The sequence below is a fragment of the Anolis carolinensis genome, chromosome 3, assembly GCF_035594765.1.
Source record: "Anolis carolinensis isolate JA03-04 chromosome 3, rAnoCar3.1.pri, whole genome shotgun sequence".
Lineage (NCBI taxonomy): Eukaryota > Metazoa > Chordata > Lepidosauria > Squamata > Dactyloidae > Anolis > Anolis carolinensis.
Window position 1 is genome coordinate 159,812,709 of NC_085843.1, and position 12,694 is coordinate 159,825,402.

Here is a 12,694-nt window from a genome sequence, read left to right on the forward strand (position 1 = left end):
ATGTAATCATTGCATGTACTACTGTGGCCAGGTCTGACTTCTCCAGGAATGGGTGCAGTTGGCATACAAGCTTTAATTGTGTGAAGGCCGACCTAGACACTGCCACCGCCTGGGCCTCCAAGTTTAAGGCGGAGTCCAGGAGGACCTCAAAACTGCATGCCTGAGATTTCAGGGAGAGTGTAACCCCATCCAGCTCAGGTTCCTGGATCCATCTTCCTTGAGACCAGCAGTACTTTTGTCTTGTCTGTATTGAATTTCAGCTGGTTTGCCCTCATCCAGTCCATCACTGCTCTCAGACAGCCACTCAGGGTCAGGACTGCTTCCTTGGCATCAGGTGGAAAGGAGTAGAAGAGTTGGGCATCATTCCCATACAGGTGATACTGAACTCCAAAACTCCAGAAGATCTCACCCAGGGGCTTCAGGTAGATGTTAAATAACATCAGGGATAGCGATGAGCCTTGCGGGACCCCACAACCCACCGGTCGTGAGGTTGAGTGGGATTTCCCCAATACCACCTTCTGGGAGCAGCCCGAGAGGAAGGATCGGAACCATTGCAACACAGGGCCTCCTAACTCCATCCCTTTGAGTCTCCCCAGAAGGATACCATGACTGATGGTATCAAAGGCTGCTGAGAGGTCCAGGAGGGTTAATAGGGTCACACTCCCCCTATCAAGCTCTCCATGTAGATCATCCACTAAGGTGACCCAAGCTGTTTCTGCTCTATGTCCCGGTCTGAAGCCAAATTGAAATGGATCCAAATAAGCAACCTCGTCCAGAAATCCCTAGACATAAAAAAGAGTAACTGTCAAAGCACCAGTAAGTTGTCTAGAACTGGTTCACTACAAACACATTTATAATGCCTTATAAACTCTAAGCTGCATTTGTGAAGGCCATGATATAAAAGAGGTCAAAATTCTTACGAAAGGATGCACACAGGGGGTGCAGGAGAAATAGTGTTAAACAAGGTATCTTCAGACACAACCAGACAATGAAAACCAGGGCATAATAGGAAGGACCCATATTTCCCTTTATTATCATGTCTTCATTGATATAATTAAATTCATCCACAGTAAACTGTACATACTGTGACAGAGAAGTACTTTCAGTAAGGCCGAAAATGACAGAAGAAATCTACTTTTGCCAACTCAGTCCTTTTGGTTCTATTATTGGACATGAAAGAATATAGACTCAGGGAGAAATCTGAAACATTTTCTGCAGTGACCTTCTTTTAGCAAACTCTATTCTTGTCTTCTACTATTCATTCATGTCTGAGCTGTCATTTTTCACTATATGTTTCTCCGGAATGTACAATTTCCAGTTCTTAGAAAATCCTTTTTCATTTTGCTTTATGACATGACTGCTCTCAATTCTCAGGGCAAGGCCAGATGTGATACCCATTAGCACTCAAGGATTGTAGATGATTCCTTTTTCGAGGATGTGAATCCTCTTGAATGTTTAGTTTGTATTAGAAAGGAGCTATTCAAGGTGCTATGACTATTCAGGGAAAGAGTTCAGCACCTTAGAAAGCTTCTTTCAAGTTCAACTGAAACCCAGAGTGTTTGCTGCCCTATCAATATCAACCCAATCCCCATAATCACATTAATATTATGACTTGTACTGCAAGTTGAGCATTCCTTATCCAGAAATCTGAAAAAGTTCAAAATCTGAAATTGTCCACATGGGTGGCTGAGAGCAACACTTTTGCTTTCTGATGGTTTAATGGACACAAGCTTTGTTTTATGCACAGTATTGTGTTAAAAATGTATAAAATTGCCAGTGGGAATTTATGAAACATAAGGCTTACATGAAACATAAATGAACTTCATGTTTAGGCTTGGGTTCCCATCTCCAAGATACATAATTATGTATGAATCATAGAATCATAGAGTCGGAAGAGACCTCGTGGGCCATCCAGTCCAACCCCCTTTCCAAGAAGCAGGAAAATCACATTCAAAACACCCCCGACAGATGGCCATCCAGCCTCTGTTTAAAAGCCTCCAAAGAAGGAGCCTCCATCACACTCCAGGGCAGAGAGTTCCACTGCTGAACAGCTCTTATGGTCAGGAAGTTCTTCCTAATATTCAGGTGGAATCTCCTTTCCTGTAGTTTAAAGCAATTGTTCCACATCCTGTTCTCCAGGGCAGCAGAAAACATGCTTGTATATGCAAATACATGTATCCTAACATTTCAAAAAAACAAAAATCTCAAACACTTCTTGTCCCAAGCATTTTGGCTAAGGGATACTCAGGCTGTGCTCCTACTACAAGCATCACTAGTATTGTTATGTCATGTTTAGCGTTTTATTACTTCAGCTATTAAAAGGGTAGATGAGAAAGCATGCCAATTTTGTCTTCCTTTCAAGGTTTCACTTTTTTCCAGAGAGTTTCCAACTACTTTTCCCTACTTCTGGCTCCATTTCTAGACATGACTCCAGAAGAGCATCTGGAGAAATGTATTAAAAAGCATGAAGGTGTAAAACAAGGCAGAGGTTAGTAGTTCTTTTCTGTAAACCCCTTTTACTATTGAATAGCTCCCCACCACCACAACACACACTCATACACACACACTTTTCATTTTGAACAAGTAAACATATGAAGCAATGAATATTTGCCAACAATATACATATCCCTAACATTTCCCAAATGCAAATTTGGACATGTGCCAAGCAACATCAGACTGTGGTCAAAAGTGTGTAACAAGAAGACAAAAATTAGTAATGTGCAAGGATACACAAAACTACCATTTTAAGCAGATAGATACTGGAATATATGTACTGAGTTTAGAAAAGCCTGACGCTACAAGGCTGTAGCCTCTCCTTTCCTCTCCCTTCTGCTGAGTTAAGCGAATGAAAACTACTTTTGCCCTTTGAATTCAGTAGCAATTGAAGTAAGCCAAGATGAAGAGGGAAAGCGGGAGCCAGAGAGAGAGAAAGAGAGATTGAAAAACAGCTGAAAAGATAAGAAGTCAGAGGATTGATGGGGTTGGCCCAGACAAACTGGGAAAAATGGAGAATAGTATATATATTTCCTATTGTTTTTATAAAACTGCTATCTGGCTGTTATGACATGTCCTTCCAAAAACTTGTCCTCAGATGACTATCTCATTCTACATAATGGAAGGACTGGCCTTGTTTTCACCTGGAAAAAGAGGGTGTTCTTTTCTATTTCAAAAAGGAAAATACAGCCTCTGAATTTTATGAGTTTAAGCAGATGTACAACAGGAAGGACCTGTTTAACCTTTTTGTCTGTGAGCAAATACCTTCCTCATTTGCTCACCTCCTTCCCATTTCCCACCATTAATTTTGCTTAAAATCACAGCTTTCTGGGGCTTTTAAAAATATTGAAGGAAAGTGGAAGATTCCTTGAACATCATGTACTCTAACCCGTTCCCTCTGTACTGTACATGACATTACAACATTCGGATCATCCAGCCTTTGTGTAGAAAACATAGATGTTTGTGGGTATGGCAATAAAGAGGTTCCTGAAGTTGCAGCCTCTCAAAATCTTTCTGAACTGTAGTTGACTACTGCCAACAAAGAGAGGCCACCAGCTCCTGAGGCTACTCTGTTCTATTCCTGAACAGCAATTGTCATTATGATGCCTGCCTTAAACTGAGTGAAAATCCAGATCACAGTCCTATCGGTGTAAGCATATCAGGATGGGTAGTGGTAGAAAGTGGGAGAATGTGAATAAGTGGAACAGGTGAAAGAAAGATTTTGGAAGAAACCCCAAGTAGCTCCGGGGCTGTGGCGCAGAAAGGAGAGCAAGCCAGTGCAATTAACTGCAATGAATCACTGACCAAGAGGTCATAAGTTCGAGGCCCGCTTGGAGCTATGTTGTTTGTCTTTGTCCTATGTTAAAAAGGCATTGAATGTTTGCCTATATGTGTAATGTGATCCGCCCTGAGTCCCCTTCGGGGTGAGAAGGGCGGAATATAAATGCTGTAAATAAAAATAAATATTTATTACTTACTTAGTAAGTACCTACTTACTTAGGTGATCCCTCATTGTCCGAGTATGATGGCCCTCCAAGTGTAGTGTCTTGGCAGTGGGTACGTAGGTGGCTGTGGAGACCTATTCTTGATCCACATGTTCTTCCACAGTGAGGGCATCTGTTTTCAGGTGGAAAGTGGTCCCAGTCAGGGTTGGCTTGATGCACCTTCCTATTGGCACATTTCTCCCTTTCGCCCTCAATTCATGCCTCTTCGAATTCCACTGAACTGCTGGTCACAGCTGACCTCCAGTTAGAGAGCTCAGGGGCCAGGGTTTCCCAGTTCTCAGTGTCTATGCCTCATTTTTTGAGGTTAGCTTTAAGCCAATACAAGACCTGTCATGATAATAGAGGAGGAAGGTAGAATCGGAGACCCAGAGAGGATCAGTCCATACGGCCTTGCTTATAGCTCTACCTGCACAGCTCAGGTGAGAAGCTCTTCCCATTCTTCGCCAACTGCAATTGATGAAGGTGTATTGGAAAAAAATAATACTTGTATTGGAAACTATATATTGAATGTAATCATATTAGAAATAGGAATAAGAAAATATATAATCACAAGCAGAATGTGTGTATATAGCCCAAAAATACACTCTGCCTAGCAAATAACCATCTCCTCATAGCAGAGACCAAAGTTCACCCAAAGTGGCAGAGACATCTGTCAAGTGTCAACAAGAATAAATAAGCTCCATGCTAATGGACAAAAGACAAATTAAGGCTTTTGGGATGTCAAGATAAGCTTAAAGTAACTTGGCGCCATGTAGGAGTGCTAATGACTCTCTAAGAGCTAAGATAGGGGAAAATTCCTCAATTAATGGGACCCCAGGAAGCCTAGATAGGAATTCCTTAGATAAGGCCTAATGGAGGGTCAGAGGTCTTGAAAGTAGCCTATATTTTAGGAAAATGCAAAAGTAGCTTTTAGTAAAGTGCAAAGTAAGACTTTTTTGACATTAATTGGTGATGGATAATACCTATATGACGTAGGTAGATGAAGGCAAAAATGGTATGAAAGGACCTGTGTTTCTTTGTTCTGTACCCTTTTTTCCTGGAGACAGGAGGGTCCATATTCTCTCTGGCCACCGGAACTCTCTTTGTCTCATTACCTCAAAACGTTGTCTGCCATTTCACAATGTCTCTGAGAACAATTCAGAACATTTCTGGCTGGCCCAGATTTGCATGGGAGGGACATAGGTCATGGAAGTGGGGCAGGCTCTGGATATCGGCCAAAGACTAAAGTGACCTGTGGGGGATGCTGGTTGTGGGTGGTCATGAGTACCAGTTACCCTCTCCCCACAAAGACCCAGGAGGAAAAAAATCACAGGGGACTGCATTTTCACAGTAGCTTCAATAGTGGATGTGGTTGAGGTGGGGGAAGCTACATGTTTTAATTGTTTAAGTCCTACATTGATGTGATTGATGTTTATGAGTTGTCTTAATTATGTTCGTTGGATTTTAATTTTAACTTCTGTGATCCACCCTTTTTTATTTGTTTGCTTGATTTAATCCTTGATTTTGAGTGTGATTGATACCACGTATACTGTTTTTCGTATTTTCGGGAAAGGGGGCAGGATATAAATAGAGTTTATTACTATTGTTATTATTATTATGAAAGCCCCCTCTATGAGCAATGAAACCTGCCTTTACAAAACCTGAGCCCTGGAAGGTTACTATCATTTTCTCCCACTGCCACTGCTCACATGTCCAAAAAGTGGCTTCTGGAACGTTAACATTGGTATAAGAGATCAATAGAGTTCCAGCCCTGTTTTCGTAAAATTTCTACCTATTGTTTGTAATCCTGCTATCTTGAGCAAGACAGAATAGGTGTGTCAAAACTAAGTGTACACAACTACACATGAGTGTTACAGCCAGTCTAACCTGATACTTCCTAAGCCAACACCAACTAGAATTAGGCCCCATCTACAGTGCTTTTGAAAATCCAGATTATCTGCTTTGAACTGGATTATATTGCAGTAAAGGCTTTTGAACTGTGGTGTTGGAAGAAAATTCTGAGAGTTCCTTGGACTGCAAGAAGATCCAACCAGTCCATAATCCAGGAAATAATGCCCAGCTGCTCACTGGAGGGAAGGATATTAGAAGCAAAGATGAAGTACTTTGGCCACATAATGAGAAGACAGGAAAGTTTAGAGAAGAGAATGATGCTGGGGAAAATAGAAGGAAAAAGGAAGAGGGGCCGACTAAGCACAAGATGGATGGATGGTATCCTTGAAGTGACTGGCTTGACCTCGAAGGAGCTGCGGGTGGCCACGGCTGACAGGGAGCCCTGGTGTGGGCTGGTCCATGAGGTCACGAAGAATCTGAACAAATAAACAGCAACAACAAAGGCTCCTTCCACGCAGCTGAATAAAAATCCCATATTTTCTGCTTTGAGCTGGAATATATGGCAGTGTGGACTCAGATAACCCAGTTATCTGCCTTGATATTCTGGGTTATATGGTTGTGTGGAAAGGCCCATAAACTCATATAATACAGTTCAAAGAAGATAATCTGGATTATCTGCTTTGATAATTTGGATTATACTGCAGTGTAGATCTAGCCTTACTGCTCTGGTCATTAACCTCAATACATTTGGACCATCTTCATAGGAAAATTGCATTAACAGATAACTCCTTCTTTTTGTAATACAGTAGAGTCTCACTTATCCAACGTAAACAGGCCGTCAGAACGTTGGATAAGCGAATATGTTGGATAATAAGGAGAGATTAAGGAAAAGCCTATTAAACATCAATTTAGGTTGTGATTTTACAAATTAAGCACCAAAGCATCATGTTATATAACAAATTTTACAGAAAAGGTAGTTCAATACACAGTAATGCTATATAGTAATTACTGTATTTATGAATTTAGCACCAAAATATCACGATGTATTGAAAACATTGAGTATAAAAATGTGTTGGATAATACAGAACGTTGGATAAGCGAGTGTTGGATAAGTGAAACTCTACTGTACCATTAAATGATTGTGGCAACCATCTATAGCAAAGCCAGAAACTAGTGACAGTCCTATTCAACTATGAAACAAACTGGAATAACGTCTTATGGCCAATATATTCAAAGCTATTAAATGTAGAAATATGGATTTCTGTGTTTTTTATTTCTCTTTTGAAGCACTGTAGAAATGTTTGTTGTGTGGAAGTAATCTGTCTTCTTCTTTCATCCCATCCACATATTAATAATCTCTTTCCTCCCCCTTCATTTCCATTCTGCAGACAATTTTAGGAAACAAAGCTTTACATTCACATCAAAATGCATTTATTTTGAAACTGGTGGGACGTGATATTATCATTTGAGAAACCCTGAGATAAAACTCTGTGCCTTCAGATTGTTTGGGTTTCTAACTGTCCTTGCTGAGCTCAGCCGGCATTGCAGGATTAATGAGTTCAGTCTTGTCTCCTTTTCAGTTTACGCTCTCTTGAAAAGAGAAAGAGGATGTCCTGGGATGGAGTCCCACTTCACATCAGAGCCCAAACAAACCGAGCAAATTAGAAATTAGTGTGAAGCTTCCCAGCGACCAAAATCAGCTTCATAATTACAGTGAATGAAATGCCATGCATTCATCCATGATAATAAAATTATGGCAAAATCACATCTAGACAAATAAACAATGCTTGCCTAATGACAATCAGATTGTTCCATTTTTGCATATGTTTATTAGACTAACAAAACAGAAATATTGAAAGGCTGTAACAGAATGTTCTAGCTTCTGACTTTCTCAGCTATTCTGAACCAAATAATACTCTACCGAAGGGGACAGCTAGAGAACACACGGGGAGGATGAATGATGTGAAGTGTTACATGTAGATTCCAGGTTGATGGCGTTGTCTTTTGTTCTCTCTTGTGCATGAATCGGGTGGTATTTCTATTCCAGTCTCAGAGAATCCAGACTGGGAGCTTTTTGACATTGGTACTTGCATTCATTTTGTACTTAATTCTACAGAGGCACCTTAACTTAAAAGCACCCCAACTTAAGAGTGTTTTGAGTTAAGAGCTATTGCTTGGCCCTGATTTTGTTTTGACATATGAGCAGCATTTTGAGTTAAATGCTAGCACCAGAGGGAGTGCTAGTGTGAAAATACAGGGCTTTAGGGCTTCAAGGCAGCAGCCTCTGTGTCTTGTGCTCTTTGGGAGATTGCTGTCTGCTTTGCTCTTGTCCGCTCTGTGAGATTGTTGTCCGCTTTGCTGTTGCCCGCTTTCAGGAACTTTGGGTTAGTTGATTTTGTGTGGTTTTTTATTCCTGATATGTTTGGCTTCATGAAGAGAGAGTGGGAGACACAACAAGAGAGGAAGGAAGGCTGGAATGAGTACAGTATGAATAAAATGATGCCTCTGCCTCTTCACTTTGTGCTTCCTTGTCACAGCTGACATCCTGAACATTTGCATTCAGTGACAAATTAGACTGCATGAACTGGGGGCAATGTGCTGTTTAATATAGTACATCTCACTAGTCCCACAGCTCCTAAACGCAATTGACTTCCACGATACAGGCAAATGATGCCATACTTGAATCCACAAGGATGTGATCTGGGATCATTGATCCGTGATTTGAGCACAGCTCCCTGTGGAATTGGTCACTCTTCCAACAGGCTTACTGAAAGCTTTTGTAAGATGTTCAACATTGGCTAGCAATTGATGTTTTTTCTTGATTTCTGTGTAGTATTTAAGAGATACTGGATAAAAAGCCATCCAGACTAGGATTTTTATTTTTATTTTTAATTTATTTTACAGTATTTATATTCCACCCTTCTCACCCTGAAGGGGACTCAGGGCGGATCACATTACACATATAAGGCAAACATTCAGTGCCTTAACATAGAACAAAGACAAGACAAACACGGGGCTTCAAGCTGGCCTCGAACTCATGACCTCCTAGTCAGAGTGATTCATTGCAGCTGGCTGCAGCTGGTTGCTCAACACCTGCGCCACAGGATTTGCAAAGGTTTCTTAAATTGAGTAATTCTTCATTTTGGTAGTATTAAATATATGTCTCATTTTGGAAGTCAACCCCCTGCCATACAGGAAAACACAATAAAGCACTTCTGAAGGATACTCCATCCAACCTCATCCCTCAAAAGGGGGATCCAGTATTCTCTGAAGCATTGCATTCCACAAACACCTTATTACAGTAAAGGCTTTCTTCCTAATATTAGGGGTCAAAGAGAACAGGTAGCTCTGCTAACTCCAAATTCCATTGAACCATGGCAGTGGATTCCACAGCACTGAGCTATGGCAGTTAAGAGATTCCTAGAGCCAACATATTAATTGAATCAGCAAATAATCAGATCCACAAAAGTTAAACCCACTAATGTGAAGAGCTGACTGTATAACACAAGACTAAGGTCTTGGTTGAATCACAGCTGAAGCTTAGAAAAGTCATGTTCATAGTGGAGACAAAACCTACTGGAACTGGGACTGTGGATATAGATCACCAAAATCATTTGCATTGGATTGTTGTGAGTTTTCCAGACTGTATGGCCATGTTCCAGAAGCATTCTCTGCTAACATTTCGCCCACATCTATGGCAAACATACACAGATGTTGGGAACTAGGCAAGTGGGGTTTATATATCTGTGGAATGTCTAGGGTGGGTTGTATTATAATTCGATCCTGAATTTTATTAGGTCCCTATCATTTATGCATTTTAACTCATTATTTTATTCTTACATAGCTGCAGCAGTTCCTCCACCTATGCAGATGACAGAACTGTGCCTGATGGTTGACTGATATTATTAATTGTTGTAAAATTCTTGTTTTATCGTATTACAGTTTTATCTTCTGAATAGTATGAATTTTTGTTCAATTATGCTGTTTGGGCCTTGTCCCATGTAAGCTGCCCGAATCCCTGCGGGGAGATGGTGGCGAGTATAAAGAAAGTTTGTTGTTGTTGTTGTTGTTGTTGTTGTTGTTGTTGTTGTCTGTTTGAGGCAAGCGTGAATGTTGCAATTGGCCACCTTGATCATTTGCATTATTTATTTATTTTTGCTCGTCTTTGGAAAATATCTATGGGGATCTATGTTGCTATAATGGTCAATCCAGCAGATCTTTATGCTGGCACACCAATATGGCTACACATTTAAAAATTCACATTGTTAGCATATTTCTCATTGAACAGAAGTGTATTTGGTTACTGTCCTGTCTTTCAGCCATGTTAATAAGATCTGCATGTTATAAACATTTTTCTTCAAAATCAAATTGCTGTGCAACTTTCCAGGAAAATGTTTTATTTTTGCAATCACTTGCAATACACATTCACTTAGCCCCCTCCTGCCTTATTCACAACACCTACGATCAAGTTGGTAACTTTGGCAACCTGACTTGAAAGAGATTAATGTCATTCTCTGTGTGGCACTAAAAAAGAGATGGCTTCATTAGCAAATTTAGTATTTGTACAGACAATCTTAGCATTTTTAATTTGAGGAAGGGGAGAAGACTGTCAAAAATATTAAAAATTAACTAGGTGTATTTAGTTACAAAAATGTGAGTCAAGCACTGAAAGGGTTAAATAAGTTAGTGTTGCCCTGAGGAGAGTAAGTAGGCTGAAGCCTGTTAGAGTTAATGGGCTAAAGCTAGTGCCATCCTGAGGTTTGCCTCAGTGAGAGAATGCCTCAGTGTGAGGTAAGCCTCAGTATGAGGTAAGCCTCAATGTGAGAAGCCCTGGTATGAGTAAGCATCTGTGAGAGAAGCCTCAGGGTGTAGGCCTTGTGTGTAAAGCTACTGTGTGAAGCTCCTGTGTACGTTAGTTGTGAGAGGAGGCTCTGTGAGAGTGAAGCTGTTTATCTGCATGAGAAAGAAACCCAGCACTGAAGCAAAGAAGGAAGTATAAAGAACTTATTTGTGTTATGGAAATCTTGTTTTTGTAAATAGTGCAACCATATTATTTTGTTATAAAGGGAAGCCTCCAAAGAAAGAGATAACATTGATCTGTGTGTTTTTGTTCTTTTATCACTTTTGGCTACTGGTGCTGGGTCACGCTGCTACTAATAAGTTACGCTGCATTTATGGGGAGGGTCTTTTGTTAATAAGCCCACTCGCTCAACAAAGACCCTCCTCCAAAAAAGGAAGGAAGTTTTATTATGTGTTTGTTTTCAAATTCCTTTTAAATATATTACTGGTGTTCTTTAATTTTGAAATCCTGTTTCAATAATTTGACACGTACCCAGAGAGCTGTGAAAGTTACAATCATGTTACAATTTTTTCCATTAGGAAATTGTAACATGAAATGAAAGTTCTCCAGTTTCCTGTTTCCTATAAGTTTGCAGTCAGATTCTAAATATATAATTGTAGCAGGCTAAAGGCCAGATGTTCTTCCCTGCTGCGTAGTATCAACAGGGAGGAGGACAAGAACTCTGTGACATGAAGTCCCTCTCTCCTTGGGAATTGGTCTCATAGTAATGAAGACTTCACAGCAGCTGATGTCTGAATATTGAGCTCGAAATCCTTTATGGTATCTGGTGTTCAACACAGACATATTTCCAAAGCAATTTAAAAAACCAATAACAACAGTGGAAGCCTTTCCCAATTCTGCCCCTTGTCACATAAATCTGTCTCTTTAGCTCTTTGTGTTATATTTATTCCCAGGAACACTCTTTTCAGCACTATAGTTCAACTTTAGAGAGTGGAACATATGGAGCACTATAAAAACAGAAGGTACCTTTGCAGATCTACTCTGTCCTTACCAACAACCAACACCCTCAAGGAGATTAAACAAGAGAATTTCCCATTTTTCAATAATTTTGTTTCTTTAAAATTGGCACAATTTAGCCCCTTTCACCCTGATTGTTCCCCAGTGCGCTCTGTTGCAACTCATATAAAGAATATAAAGCAAGAAATATATTTTCCTTTTGTTTTGTAAGAATAATAAGCACTATTAGATTTTCACCAAAGCATTTTATAGTTGTGGGAGGGACCATTTGTACATCAATAAATGGCACTGGTGTCTCTTTCAGCCAAGAGCACACTTGGGACTCATTTTCTGACATCTGTTTTCAGCCAACAAGCATATTTTCCCCTCAAAGAGAAACCACCCACTCAGTAGGTGCATCTCATCTCCGCAGAATACTTACAAACATGCATAACAAGTCAATGTAATGCCTATTAATTTCAGTAACTGCTTGGTCTAAAGATGAATAAACAAACACACCAATGTTATGTTGTGCTTATTTCCTACCTAAAAGATGTTACATGGCAATCCACCTAAACCAGTGATGGCCAACCTATGACATGCATGTTAGCACTGACACGCCTAGCCATTTTTGCTGACACGCTGCCGCGTGCAGATTGATTGGGTATGTCTTTTGTGGCCAAATTTGGTGTGATTTGGTCCAGGGGTTTCATTGTTTACTCTATGGGAATTATGCACATTACATTTATATATATATTATATCATTCAATTATTAATCTATTATTATTGTAGTATATTATCATATTATATTATTATTCATTATTCATGACTTCATTGAAACTAGAATAGAGAGAAATCAGTGTGGAAGCTGCAAGAGGTACCATAGATTGTTGTACATGGAAATAATGGTAGTAAATAGTTTTTGATTTATTAAATACAGTTATATATTACAATTATACATTTTTGTTATTTAAACTATATATATTGCAAAATCATGGTTTTTTTCTCGAAGTGACACACCACCCAAGTCATGCTAGGTTTTTTGGTGAATTTTGACACATCAAGCGCA